Genomic DNA, 14,628 nt, shown 5'->3' with positions numbered 1-14,628 from the left:
CTACCCCTTCCGCCACAGCCACAAGGCACCCTGTATCAGAACGCAAGTCCTCACCAGACACCAGATCTCAGGCACCTTTATCTTGGACTTCCCGACCTCCAGAACTCTGAGAGAGAAATGTCCGTGGTTTATAAACCACCCGGGTGATGGCATTTTATTATAACAGCCTGAGTGGACTGAGACTATTGACACAACCAAACGCTTCCCATGTCAGAGTCAGTGGAGGTCAGAGAACCCCAAAGGGGGCCGGGACTTGACCAAGGCCACACAGCCAACCAGGCTGACTCACCCCCTGCTGTACCTCAGTCCCTTCTGGGGGCAGGAGGCTGTGTAGATTCAGACCCACGGGGAGGTTTCCCCACCAGGCCAGGGAAAGTCTGGTGAGGGCCAGTCAGAATGAGCTCACTGATAGGATCCATGTGTCGGGCCTTGTCCCTGGACAGTCCTCCCCACCCAGTCCCAGGGGGCCTGGGAGAGGCTCCAGCACATCGTCCTGGCACCGTGCACAGCAGTGACAAACACTGGGGCCGAAACCCCAGGAGAAAGTGCCCTCCTACCTCACATCTGCTGGGGGGTGGTGGGCTGAAGGAACAGGCCTCAGACTGGGGTGGACCAGCGACACCGACGGATGCTTAACCTCTGCTCTGTGGCCTCGGGCAGGCCCGCACCCTGCTCCACAGGTGACTCTGGTCACCAGCACCAAACAGTGTCCTCACATACCTTTCATAGTGCCCAGTTCTGTGTCAGCTCGGTGTGGCCACCGTCCTGCTATCAAATAAGGTGCTGTTGTAGGCTTTCAGGCATAGACTCCAAATCAGTGGGTAGCGTTACTCTGGATGACCCAAGTGGACAGCCTCAGTGTGGAGAAGGATCTAAGAGCGGAGCTGAGGTTTTCCCAAAGAGGAAGACCCTCGGCTTGTGGACAGCAGCTTTAGCTGGTGCCTGAGGGTCCCGGCCCGCCTTCCCAACGGCTGGTGCTTCAGCTTTTGGGCTCCTCTCACGGGCCCCCATCACGGGGCAAGCCAGGTCCTGGCAACACACCTCTTACTAAAGCTTGACCGTTGCTTTCCTGGAGGAGGCCTGACTGCCCACACCTTCCACGGTGGGGTTAGAGTGCACACGCCATGTTTTCCTTGACCCCTCTTCTGGAACATTCTTCCACCTGTTGCAACAGTCTTTGTTCTTGGCTGAAGAATAGTCTGTCTTGTTGATGCACCATAATTTACTAAGCCAATCTCCTCTGGCTGAGACATCTAGAAGGACAGATGGATCGCATGGCAGATACACACTGTACACATACTATATGGGTATACATATTTGTAAAAGCTGCAATGAACATGTTTGGTGGGTTGAATGTGTTTCTCAAGAGGACTCCAAGAGCCGGGCTGAGGCTGATCCCGGGGACACCTGCCCACACCAGCACAGCTTCCAGCCTCAAGTCCCCGTCTGTCCCCAAGGGCTTCCTCTAGCACCAGCAGCACATCACCCTGAGCAGGGATGTGCCAGAGGCTCAACACCCCAGGCGCAGTCCGAGGGTGGCTGTTGGAGGAGCGGCCAACTGCTGGGTTTGGGGGGCTCACTGTTCTCTCCACAGCTCAGCAGCCACCAGGACTGAGCCCGGCTGCCCACGGCAGGAACCTGCTCAAGGAAGTTCAGCGTCGTGGGCCTTCTCCCCCGCTGTCTCTCTTGTCCACTCTTTGCTGAGTTTCCTGGTGTCACCTCCTGAGCGAACAATCTGCCTCCAGTCCTTGGCTCAGGGTCTGTCTGGGGAGACCCAGTTTAGGACGGGAGTCATGGATACTTTCTTTCAAAGGCTGGAAACCATCTCCAGTTTCTCCTCACACCACCCTGAACCCATTTCCTCTGAACACCCCCTCAGTCTTCCTGAGAGTGTGGTGGAGAGAGACAGGCCTGGAGACAAACCCCCCCAAATTAAGTCCTGGGCTAGCCTTGGGCCTCCAAGGGCCCATAAGAGGCTGCACCTCCTCAACTGAACAGGGCTGCTGGGCAGGTACAGCCCAGGCCTGAGAGGGAACCGAGAGCCCCATCCTGCTCCACTGTCATCTGCCTCTTCACGACTGGCCTGAGCAAGGCTGGGACCAAAAGCCTCATCCCTCTCTTTCAGATCCTTCGACAACTGCAAGCTCTAGAGGGTCAATGATGTCATTTAACACCCTAAGCTCTATGGGGCAAATGCAATGATTATACCCATTTCATAAGTGAGCAAACTGAGGTGCAGAGGGCAGGGGCTTCTGTAGCCACAGGGCTGATGCGAGGCAGACCCTGGATCCACTCTGAGGTCTCTGACTCGCTGACCAAGTCATGCTTATAGGCATGGTGGGTCAGCCCCTCTCAAGAGGAGAGGAGATTCCTCGCAGCTGACTCAGGCCCTGGGGCAAGGAAGCCACCTCCCTGGAGTCAGCTGGGAGGGAGAAAGTGACACTGGGGAAATTCCCACACAGCCTTGAGTTCTTACCAGCTGGGAAGCCCGGCTTTGCTGGGTTGTGGGCTTCACTGGCGACACTCATGACAGGCAGGGGGGTGCAGGAACAGGATGTCAGCCAAATACACACGCACATTTCTATATGTCTCCACCATCCACTTTAGGATACACTGAATAAGTTTTATTTAACTTAATACATCAAAAAATATTTCAACAAATAATCAATATTTAAAATCGTGTATGATCTGTTTTACATCCTTCTTTTGGATCAGGTCTTGAGGTCCTGTGTGTGTGTTACACTTAGCCACACGTGGCTACTACATGACACAACACCGTTATAGAGGCTCCAGGGTGATCTGGTCTTCCCAGGAAGGCACGAAGCAGGTGAACCTCAGTGCCAGGTGTCCCCTGGGCTGAGGACCCAGAGGTAACAAGAGGGCTCTCAGTACCAAGTGTCCTATGTCATTTAAACTTTCCAGTAACCCCATGAGATAAGTATTTTCACTCTTACTTGGCAGATGAAGGGGCCAGCTCAGAGCAGTCAAGAGATTCTCAAAGTCATACAGCAGGACCAGAATTTAGTTGTCACCCAGCACCAAGAGAAATTTTCAGCCCAGCCCAGCCCAGGATTGCTGAACCCCTTGAGGTTAGCAAGTGAGGGGTGGCACATGCCGGGGGCCTCAGCCACCTGTCCCTCGGAGGAAGTGGGGCAGGGAGATCAGGGCCGGTGGGTGGCAGCAACAGCCTCCTCCTTCACCTTGCCCTGTCAAGGCTGGGACAGATGGTGCCACGCAGGCCCCCGAGGACAGGCTTTTATCCTTCCTGTCTTTCTACACACAGGACAGAGCAGGGGTGCCACCTGACCTGAGCAGGGGAGAGACTGCGGTAAGAGAACCACATGCAGTTGAGAGTCCCACAGGCCACCTTCTCTGTTTCAGGCCCTGTGTGGCAGTATGGCTGTCTGACCAGACTGTCCTTCTACCCCACCCCAGGACCTGTGCTGCTCTGGCTGGGGCACCGCAGAGGCAAGAGGACAGTGAGGCTTGAGGATGTTCCGGTTTAGAGGGTTGGTCTGGATGCCCCCTGCCGCCCACCAAGCCTCCAGCACCCCAGGACTCCCATGGTGACCAGAGACGTCGACAGAAACGCTGGGCTTTCAGAGGTGGGGGGCACCACCCCAGTGTGATTCGGGTGGGAGAGAGGAGCTGCCCACAGTGTGGTGTGACCTCCCTAAAGGCAGGGGTCACCTGGGCCAAGAGCTCCCTGCAGAAGACAGGAGAAAGGCCCCGGAAGGACCCCGGGTGGGGGAGACCATCTCGGGGGCGGGGGGGAGCCTGCTTGTCTCTCATCTTTGCAGGCCTCAGACGCCGCCTCCAGGGCCACATCAACCCATAGAGCGTCCCGGGCTCTCGCCCTCACTGCGGCCCATCCACCTGCACACTCCACTCAGTCACATCCACGCTTAGCCCAGAAAACCTCAGAGGTTCATCCTGAGGGTTTGTGCCCATTGTTCAGATGGGAAGATGGGGGTCAAGAAAGTGCTGGGGTTCGATTCTCTAGCCTGAGGGCTGCTGGTCCTGGGATCTGTCTGCAGCCTCCTGCTGGCTCTCATAGGACACATCAGGGAGGGTCCCCAGGAAGGCCGGAGCATTTGACGGACACAGAAGAGAAGGCAGACGTGCAGAGCTCAGGGTCCAACCGTGGGCTCTGACGTTGGATCCACCAGTGTCTGAGGTCTGGGTTTGTACTGCTGATTAGAAATGGCCCTGAGTCTACAGTCACCAAGACAGGTGGCTGCTCCAAACTGGGGTCATTCCTGACCCGAGTTAGTGCCTTCTGCACTTGTGGAGGGAGCACTCCCAGCTCCCAGAAGTGGACAGGGTGAGGGGCAGGGCGGGACGGATCCAAGGAGAGAGGCCCAGTAGGGAGCATGGCCTGGGGAGGTCTGGGAGTGGGCTGTGGCCGTAGGGTCATCATCCCAAACCCAGTTTAAAAACACATGGCTCCATACTTCTGGTCTCTCCCTGATTCATTTTATCTGTGGCTCTTACATGTGCCCTGAGCCTCTAGCTCACTTACCGGGCCGGGGCAGGGGGTTGTACCTGCTGCTTGTTTTCCCACGGGGCCCCTGAGCTTAGAGCATCACCTGCACCAAGGATGCGTGACTGGGTAAAATGGGTGAGCTGAGGGCAGGGGCACCAGCCACCGAGGTCCTCCGTGCCCTCCTGGGAAAATCACCCCACAGCCTCGGCTTCACTCCTCTGTAGAAAGGAGGTGGTTGCTCTCCTGAGGCTGCTCTGCCAGAGCCCCTCGGACTGGGTGGCTGAGACACAGGAATGTTTGTCTGGGGTGCCTGCTGGGTGGCTTCCTTCTGAGGGCTGTGACGGAGACTGTGCCCGGCTCTCCCTCAGCTTCTGCTGGTCCTCTGGCTTCGAGGTGCCTCACCCCTGTCTCTGCCTCCTCTTCACACTCTTTCTGGGCATGTCTGTCCCCATGTTCCCTTTTTACAAGGACACTAGCCACAGTGGATCAGGGCCTACCCTCGTGACCTCATTTTAACTTGATTACCTCCGTGAAGACCCCATCACATTCTGAGGCACTGGGGGTTAGAACTTCAACATATGAATTTGGGGGTGTGAGGAGGGTGGCAGATTCAAGCAAATTACCTCCCAGGCTCAGCGCCCCCCCACCCCCGGCTGCTACCATGAGGACCACATTATGGCCCACAGGGATGGACCTGGCGTTATGAACTTTCATAAGATACTGATGCTCCACTCCCAGAGAGTCTGGTTTGCTTGGTCTGGAGTGGGCCCTGATGTGGAGATTGTTTATAAACTCCCAGGGGAACCTGATGTGCAGACAGGGAGGAGAGCCAGGTGTGGGGTCTGCACACACACTGTCGCTGCTGCCTCATCAGCAAACCCACATGTGGTTGGCAAAGCTGCCATGAGTCTGCCCCAAACCCCAGCCACTCAGGGTGGGGCCAGGCAGGGACAGACAGACAATGGAACAAAAAGGCCTCGTCCCCAGTCCCACACCCCAGGGCGGTGCCCAGTACCTGGACGGTACCTGGGCTATATCTGAGGAGGAGGGCCTTCTCCAGGTGGCAGGTCTGGGAGGTGTGGAGATTTCCAAGTCACTGCTTTCCTGTGGATTGCACCAAGGAATCCTACCTGACAGCTTGGGACAGGGAAGGGATGGAGATCTCTGGACCAGTGGTTCTAAGGCAAAAACTGGAGGAAGTCAGAGAACAGGATGGTGGAGTGGGAACTGGGGAGGGCAGGTGCTCAGAAAGGGAGTGAGGCCATGGAGCATGGTGGTGGCCTGGGTCACCAATCGACACAACTTCTCCAAACCTCAGCTTCTTACATCTGCAAAATGTGGAGTGTAGAGCCTGCGTGTGTGGAGCGAGGGTGTGGCGACGTGAGAAGAAGCGCTGGAGCTGGCCCACGTGGCCCTTGGCTTCAATTTCCATCCTTCTTTCCCCGAGATGGAGTCAGTCCCTCTGCGGCACTCCTCTGCAGCCCTGTTGGGGCCACGAGGTCTCCCACACAGGGCAGGCTGCTTGCAACTTCACACCTGTCTTCTGCCCCTGGAGGGAGGGGCCTGGGCATCATGCTCTGTGCCCCAGACCCAGGGTTCATGCTCAGCTGTTGGTCCCTTCTGAGAACCACAGCTGAAGTGAGATAAGCATCTCTAAGGGTTCTCGAGAAGTCCCTTGCGGAGCAGAGCAGCTCGCTTCTGTGTGAAGCAGGCAGTGCTGGGCCTGAGGCTTTGTTCCAACAGGTGCTAGGAAGTGTGTGGCAGAGGGATGGACGGATTTCCCCATGGGGTCCACGGAAAACAGCTCTGTGGGGTGTTTGCGAACGAACATTTCCTGCGCGACAGAGCTCAGTGCTCTACCTGCAGGCCTCGCTGGTTCCTCACAACAAACTCACTCAACAAACAGCTTTTTTTCATCCCTGTTTTGCAAACGCCTGGGAGACAGGCTAGCGGTGGCACATGGCCCACTCCCACCTCACCTTCAGGACAGAGGACACCAGGCATCATCTCACCCTCGCAGGGCCAGTGCTGGACACCACATCTGTGCCTGGTTGTGACCTCCCAGCAGACTGGGAGTCCCTGGGAGACGGCATTGAATGCCATGCTTCCCTGTGGCCCGCACACCTGGCCCAGCACAGAGCCCCCACAGTCAGTGGTTCACTAAGAGTGAGTGAATGAGTGAGCGAGAGAACGAAGGGAGAAGGTGGGCAAGCCCCAAGGCCCTGTGACCCGGGGGACACACTATAGTCATGTTCAGAAAGCAGAAGGCCCTAGAAGCATCTGACTCCCCGTCCACACCCAGGACAACTGAAGCTCTCAGCCTCTGTGCCCAGGTGAGGTAAGGAGGTAGGTTGGGGAAGGAGGAGAAGGGGCTTTGGGCACCGTGGAACAAAAAAAAGTGCCCTTTCAGGAACTTCTGTGACCAGGAAGAAGCGAAGGCACAGGAGGAGCAGCTGGCCCAGGCCACACAGGTACTTAGTGTCGGAGCAGGCTCAGGGCCCGGGTATCCCGACTTCCTGGCCAGCTGGAGTCCTCTCTCCTTGACTTTGATGTCACGATGACACCGTAGTGACTACTGCCACTACACTCAAGATGGCCCTGTAGGAAGTGGCCTTGAGGGACTAAGCTGGCCCAGCTCGGGGACAACAGAGCAGCTCCTGGCTGTGCCTCCCTGACCCAGGCCGTGGCTCCGGCTCACTCCATTAGCCTTCCAGCACGGAAGCTGGGTGACACTCCCTGGCTTGGAAACCAGAGGACGAGGCTCAGAGGAGGGGCTTCACTTACCTGAGGGCACACGGCCACAGAAAGCCGAAGGGTTAGGGATGATGAAAGTGTCCCGGGCTGGGTCGTCTCTGTGGTTGCACCACAGTGTGAATGTCCTCTAGGCCACTCAATGAACAGTACACTCAAAAAGGACCCAAGGGATAAATATTATGTTATGCAAATTTTTCTGCACACACCGCACCCATGGCCAGGTGGGATGCATACCTGGGACTACAGGGCACCACGCCCTATTGTCTTTGCCCTCTTCTGCACAGAGGGATGCGTTGACCTTCTCAGAGCCTTCTGTCACCCCAGCCCCCCTCTCCCTCTGTCCGTTCCTTCTTCGCAAGCCTTTTCCTGGCTCCTAGTCTGAGCCAGGCCAGGCTGGGGCAGGGGGTTGTACTGGAGCCTGGTCCAGGGATGGGCAGGCTGGGCACGCCCTCCAGGGGCTCAGCACAGAGACCACCCAGCTCATTTGGGCTATGGGTGCAGGAAACCAGCCAGCAGTGCCATCCAGCCAGGGCCAGAATAGGGACCCCAGTGTCTGCAAGCCACCAGACTTTGCTGGACACAAAAGATGAACTGGTCGAGGATGAATCAAGTGTTATATAAATCACCGCAGTGCACACCCAGGGCCACCTGGAAGGTGGAACCCAGAGGCCAAGACTCTATGAGAAAGGACACGGAGGCCAGGCCAACGCCACCCAGCCTCACTGGAAGATGAGGGGCGTCCCATGAGTATAGACTGGAACATGGGCGTCCCACTCACCTGCCGCGCGTCTCTTCCTCTCTGAGCCTCTGTTCCACAAGGTAAGACGGAAGGGGTGACGCGCTCAGCTCCAGGCTTCTGGGAACTTCGACTTTGTGCCTAAAAATGACTAGCTCAGAACTTTCTCCCTCCTCTCGAACTCCCTATGTCTCTGCCTTGTCCTCTTTCCTCTGACTGCCCCCTGAAAGAGGACAGTGTTCTCATCTGTGCTGGCCTCAGTCCATGCCCAGGGACTGACCAAGTGAGCCTGTGGCCTGAGCCGGGCTCCTGCTTGGGCCCCGTGTATGTGCCCTTGGCTTTGGGTTTCATCCTCCAGTGAGGTGGATTTATCAATATTCCTCCTACAGAGAACAAACCTGGGCTCCGACAGCCATTTGCTCTAGGCCATCTGCCTCCTGAGCATGGGGTCCTCCCCTCCTATCTTCCTGCTTGGGTGTGTGCAGTGGACCCAGGCCCCAGGGCTGTCACACCCCTCCTTCTGCCACACTCCATCCTGGGTACTGGGCTCCGAGCCCTGTAGCTCGTCCTGCTGTTGGGCAGGGCCTGTGCCCTGGACAGGCTTCCCACAGCCCTGCTTTCCTGCCACCCTGTGGCTGGACCCAGCATACACACACCTGCGGGTGGACACCCAATGCCACTGCCGGCCACTCTGCTCTTGCCCTGGTGAGCACAGCTTGTTGAAGCTGGGCCTTGACCACACGGTGTCCCCAGCTCATGGCAAGTATTCCAGGCTCCATAAGTATTTAAGAGAATACGGAAAGAATGACCCGCTGACATGTCCCTGGCAGCAAGACCCAATGCAGCGGGTGCAGGGCCGCCTGCTCCAGAGGCCAAGTCAGAGTCCTGAGCTGAGAGGAGCCACTAGGAGGGTGTCCAGAGGTTTCCACCTGTGGGGAAGAATATGAAACCTGGAGCAGGCTTGGAGAAGGGACAGGAGGCAGAAGGTTCTGGAAACGACAGCCAGAGAGGATGGCTAAGGGTACCTGGGTTGCAGGGTGTCACCCTGGAGTCAACTCCAGGTTCACTGGATCACTCAACAGCTCTCCTGAGCAGCCTTCCCAGGTCACACCTGGGACACGTCATGAATCTGACCCACCCCCCTGCTGTGGAGAAGCTCCCAGAAGTGGGAGGCAGAGCTGTGGCCAGGCAAGAGCGTCCTCCACCCTGTGTGAGCGAAGTACCTCCCAGGAGTCTGGAGACTGCTGCGGACAGGGAGAAAGCACAGTGACGTCCTTGGTTCAGACGGAGCTGGGGGCAGGCTGGAGCACCAGGGACAGATGGCAACTCCAGGACCTGTGGGACCTGAGGCTGCCAGGCCAAGGACACAGCCCTGGAGAGAAACAGGATGGAGAGGGTGCTGAGGCCCCAGAGCCCCTGTGAGTGCCGGGGAGCCATGGAGGGACACAGAGTTGACAGCCCTGGCCAAGAGGAAGCTCCTCCCCAAGAGAGCCCAGGCCACTTCCGACCTCTGCTTGGAGCTGGGCGGTGGATAACAGCTGGCCTCGGGCCTTGAGGCAGTGGGGCCTTCCTGCTCAGCACACGGAGGAAATAACTTTATTAGCTGGTGGATGAAAAACAGGAAATGTATGCGATGACTCTGGCACCGGCCGTGGTTCACTCACATCTAGTTTCTAGGAAACAGTTATGAGGCCTCAGACTAGGTTGGGGTTTTCTCAGCCAAGTCTTTCTGGAAATGCCATGCTTTTCTCAGGAAAAACCATGTCCCCCCAGACTAGGGGGTAATAGTGACATACAGCCCAGCCCTGCCACAAGAAGAAGCCCCACTTTCCTTCCCAGTCCCCCACCTCCAGTCTCCACAAGGCTCAGAGTTGGCATTAGCTCGTTTCCTGAGCACCTATTATGTGCTTATAGTAGAAGTCAATTATATACATCAGTTATCACAATAACAAGATGAAGATTGTCAAAGTGCGCAAACAATAATAATTCCAAAACAATAATAATTTTCCAAGAACCCAGAAAAGTTGAAAGTTAAAGGATGAAACAAAATACTCCAAATATTAACTAAAAGAGACTTGAAGATAGAAACATTATTATAATGTTTATATAAAGTCATCATTAAAGAATCAGTTAAGAAAAATAAAACTGCTTAATTCATATATACACAATAGCCTGACATTATGATAAACAGTAGAAAGTCTATCAGGATTTGAATAAACAAAAATCTGCAGGTGTGGTGTAATCCTAGCTACTCCAGAGGCTGAAATAGGAGGATTGTGAGGTTGAGGCCAGCTTTAACATCTTAATGAGACCTCATCTCAAAATAAAAATAGCTGTCTGGGGATGTAGTTCAGTGGTACATCACCTCTGGGCTCAATTCCCAAACTTCTAATTAATTAATTTAATTAAAATAATCAGTAGGACTTCAGCAACCCCAATAAGAAGTACTTAATGCATATGTATAGAACCCCACATCCAATGACCAGAAAACACACCCAATTCTAAACACACATGGGCCTCCTTTACACATTAGTAGTGAACCAAGCTATGGATCAAGTCTCAACAAAAATCTCAAAGACCCACCTTTATACAAACCATATTCTCTGACCAGAGAATTCAACATTTGAAAAATTGATAAATTAACTGTTTTATTAACAGAATAAAATTTAAAAACTCATAGAATTATTTCAAAAGGTACATTTGAAATTTTGATAAAATCTGATATGCACTCATGATTAAAAATAAAACTTTTAGCAAATAAGTAACATAAAGAAACCTTCTAACTCTGATCTCTAACCTTGCCTCCCCAAAAGCCTATTGGAAACATCTTACTAAATTCTGACCCTTGAAAGTACCTTTTTAAATCAAGAATAAGACAAATATTGCCATATTTATTCAACATAGTATTTGAAGTTCCAGAAAAAAAAAAGTATTAAGAAAAATGAATGGAAAGTTAAAAGGATTTAAAAGAAGGAAATAAAGCTGTCACATGTCTGAGATGGTGATTTTCTACGTAAGAAAACCAAGTAATCTACAAATTGTTAGACTTCATAAGAGAGTTTAGCAATTTGATATAAAATCAATATACAAAGGTCAATGGCACTTCATTTTAGTATCTCTTTTTCACTTAGAAAATGTACTTTAGAAAGGGCATGATTTTTATTAGGAATAAAAATACACAGTATCTTGGAACAAATCTAACAAAAAGATGTGCAAGATCTTGAGTAAAACTTCACTGAAAGACAGTCAAGGAGTCCAGATAAACAGGGATGTATACCACCTCCATGAACAGGAAGGCTCACCACCTCAAAGGTGTCAGTTCTCTCCAAATTGACCTATGAAGTCAATGCAACCCCAGATGAAATTCCCAGTGATGTTTTTATTGGGGAAAAAGTCAGTGTGGGTTTGTTCCCTTGTGATTGACATGTGTTAGGGTTCAGACCTGGAACGTCCCTCCCACCCCGCCAAAGCTCGTGTATGAGGCGCTGCAGTAATGTTCAGAGGCGGGATGACTGGATCATGAGAGCTGCAACCTCTGTAATCCATTTGGTGGATTAATAACTTGAATGGACGACTGGGTGGTAACTGCAGGCAGGTGAGGCCTGGAGAAAGTAGGCCGTAGAGGTGTGGCCGTGGAGATTATATCTGTCCCTGGCCCCTTCCTGTCTCCCTCTCTCTCTCCCCACTCCCCCTACCCCCTCCTTCTTGGCTGCACTTAAACTGAGCTGCTGTCCTCTGCCACATTCTTCTGCCAGGATGCTCTGCCACACTCAGGCCCAGAGTGATGGAGTCAGGCAGTCACGGACTGACGCCTCTGAAACTGTGAGCCAAAAGCCATGTTCCCTCCTCTAAGCTGTTCTTGTCAGGAATTTCAGTCACAGCAATGAAAAGCTGATTGACCCATAGGGCAGGGTAAAAGTTAAAACAGGTTCCCACTGGTCACTGGGACAATTTGGACATCGATAGAAATAATGGCAAATTGACATACATAAAATTAGTAAGTTTATAATAATATTAAAATTACCTTGCTGAGCACCTTCAGAGAAGGCTAGAAAACCAACTCATTATTATGAAAACTGAGGAGTGAAAGGAAAGACTCATTTGTCCCAACATCTATTTTTACTGCACTTCAAGGAAATGAACTAGTGTAGTTGATGAAAGGAAGTTGTTATTGTTGTTTTAAAGAAAGGAATTCTAGCTAATAAATAGAGAATAGTACAGTTAGAATATCACAATCCTTCCTTTCCTAGAGAATGCCCATATATAGGATGGGGACAGGAGAAATATAAAATCAACATGGAACATCCTACAGTGCCAGAAAGTAAGGACACTACTTTCTCAAAAGGAAGCAGGAGCCAGCTTGAAGGGATTCCCAGTGGCCACACTGCAGACATTTGAAACATCAAAATGAATCATGATAGCAAGAGACTACAACTCACTGAATAAAACAGCAGGTTATTTTTTTTTTCTGAACAAAACAGAAAACTACAAGTCAAACTCTGAAACAAATGAATAAATTAAAGATTTGATGAGGAATGAGATTCTCATTGTTTCAAAGTATTTCTTTAGAGAATCACAAAGGACCTGGGCTTGTAATCCCAGCAACTCAAGAGGCTGAGGCAGGAAGATCCCAAGTTCAAAGCCAGTTTCAGCAATTGAGTGAGGCCCTGTCCCAAAATAAAAAGGACTGGGGAGGTGGCTCAGTGATTAAGCACCTCTGGGTTCAATCCCCAGTACCAAAAAAAAAAAGAAAGAAAAGAAAACAGTAACTTCACAGTGGAGAAAACTGGCAGACATCACCTTTATCATCCTGAGCAGGCAGACCAATCAAAGTCACACAGCACTGGGTAAGATACCATGAGGAAAATGCAGGACAACTGATACAGTGTCCGCACTTGGCCTGAGTCCACGGGCTGTAGGAGGCGCTGTTGGGCAACCGGCAAGACTTGAAGGAGGCCAACAAACCCACACTGGTCTCCTGGAGTGGCTGGTATAGAGGAGACAGTCCTTATTTGTAGGACGCATGAAAGATTTGGGGGGTGATGGGGAAACAGGTCTGTAGCCCAGTCTCAAGTGGTTCAGTGTGTGATTATTTAAATTTGTTTTAAATTTTTTTAGTTTGAAGAGACGGATTATGTCTGGCTTTTATTTTGGATCTTATTCAAGCAAATTATTTTTTATTTTTTTTAATCAACAAATAAAATATATAAATTTATAGTGTATGACATGATGTTCTGACATATATGCCATGAAATGGCCACATCAAGGAATTTAGCATTATCTCTTACACTTACCTTTTTTTTTTTAGGTGAGAACACTGAAACTTCCACTCTCGCGGAACACAATTCCTGCTGTCTAAGTGAAAATTGCAATCTTTGACCAACCTTTCCCTAATCCCATAAACAAATTTTAAGAAAAAGACAACCAGAGAAATTGACCATATTAGAAAATCATTCATTGTTTAAGGTGTGGAAAAGAGTATCTTTTGGAGACACTTGCTGAAGTATTTATGGATGAAATCATATGATGTCTGGCATCTGCCTGGAAGTAATTCAGGCCTGGGGTCTCGATGGAACACAGCTAGGAATGGATAATCACTGCAGTTAAGGGATGATTTGTTATCCCATCCAATCTGCCTTTAAAATTTCCAAAACAATTGTAATAAAAGCTGCTGTAGGAACAGTGAAAATATAGAGGGTGGATATACAATGTGTATTACATTCTTTATCTGTTTAATTATTTCCTCAAAAAAAACCACTCTGTGCAGGTGCCCGTGTGATCCCAAAGGCAGCGTGATTTAAGGCTAGTGAAAGTATAAATGGTGCCATCTTTCTGAATGGCAATTGGTTAATGAAAGCAAAGTTGATTTAAAAATCAAGCCGCTGGAAGCAACACGAAAGTGTCTGATAAGGAATTGGTTGACTGTTATTACAGTCCTTCTCCCAAATGGGATACTCTGCAAGCATTGTTTTAAAAATAAGGCAGTTCTCTTTTTCCACCATGAGAATATATCTAAGACCTATTTATGAAAAAGTTAATGTCAGATCACATACCAAGAATGATTCCATCATAACATACACACAGATGCATTGTGTAGATGTTGGTATATACACTGAAATTTTTCCAGAAGAATGTGTACCAAAAGATTGAGCTTTTGCTGCCTCTTTAAATAAATTTTAACATAAATAATTCAAATTTGTAGTGATACCAATGCTATTTTAAGAGAATTTTTATATAAATGAACCACTAAGAATTCTTCACATGACTGTTAATAGATATAATTATAGTGCAAAGATATTCCAGAGGAACAAGAAGAAGTTGGGAGAATTTGTTCTACCTGCTGTCAAGGCTGACAAAGTAAGCTGGGAACAGTAGCGCCACCTGTAATCCCAGCAGCTCAGGAGGCTGAGGCAGGAGATCGTGAGTTCAAAGCCATCCTCAGCAAATTAATGAGCCCCTAAGATATATATCTATTTTTTTTAAAGAGAGAGAGAGAGAATTTTAATATTTATTTTTTAGTTTTCGGCGGACACAACATCTTTGTTGGTATGTGGTGCTGAGGATCGAACCTGGGCCGCTCGCATGCCAGGCGAGCACGCTACCGCTTGAGCCACATCCCCAGCCCCAAGATATATATCTATTTTTTAAAAAA

At 50.8% G+C, this 14,628-nt stretch overlaps 1 long non-coding RNA gene across 1 annotated transcript; it reads left to right on the top strand.

Moving 5' to 3' along the window:
* Positions 1 to 7,870: 7,870 nt before the first annotated feature.
* LOC114098529 (uncharacterized) lies at positions 7,871 to 13,685 on the top strand. Its single transcript, XR_003583750.3, has 2 exons — positions 7,871 to 8,059; positions 13,285 to 13,685. It is a non-coding gene; the product is annotated as an uncharacterized lncRNA (long non-coding RNA).
* Positions 13,686 to 14,628: the final 943 nt, after the last annotated feature.

Source organism: Marmota flaviventris, chromosome 9 (genome assembly GCF_047511675.1).
Source record: "Marmota flaviventris isolate mMarFla1 chromosome 9, mMarFla1.hap1, whole genome shotgun sequence".
In the NCBI taxonomy this organism is placed as follows: domain Eukaryota; kingdom Metazoa; phylum Chordata; class Mammalia; order Rodentia; family Sciuridae; genus Marmota; species Marmota flaviventris.
This window is presented reverse-complemented; position numbering and strand designations above follow the sequence as displayed.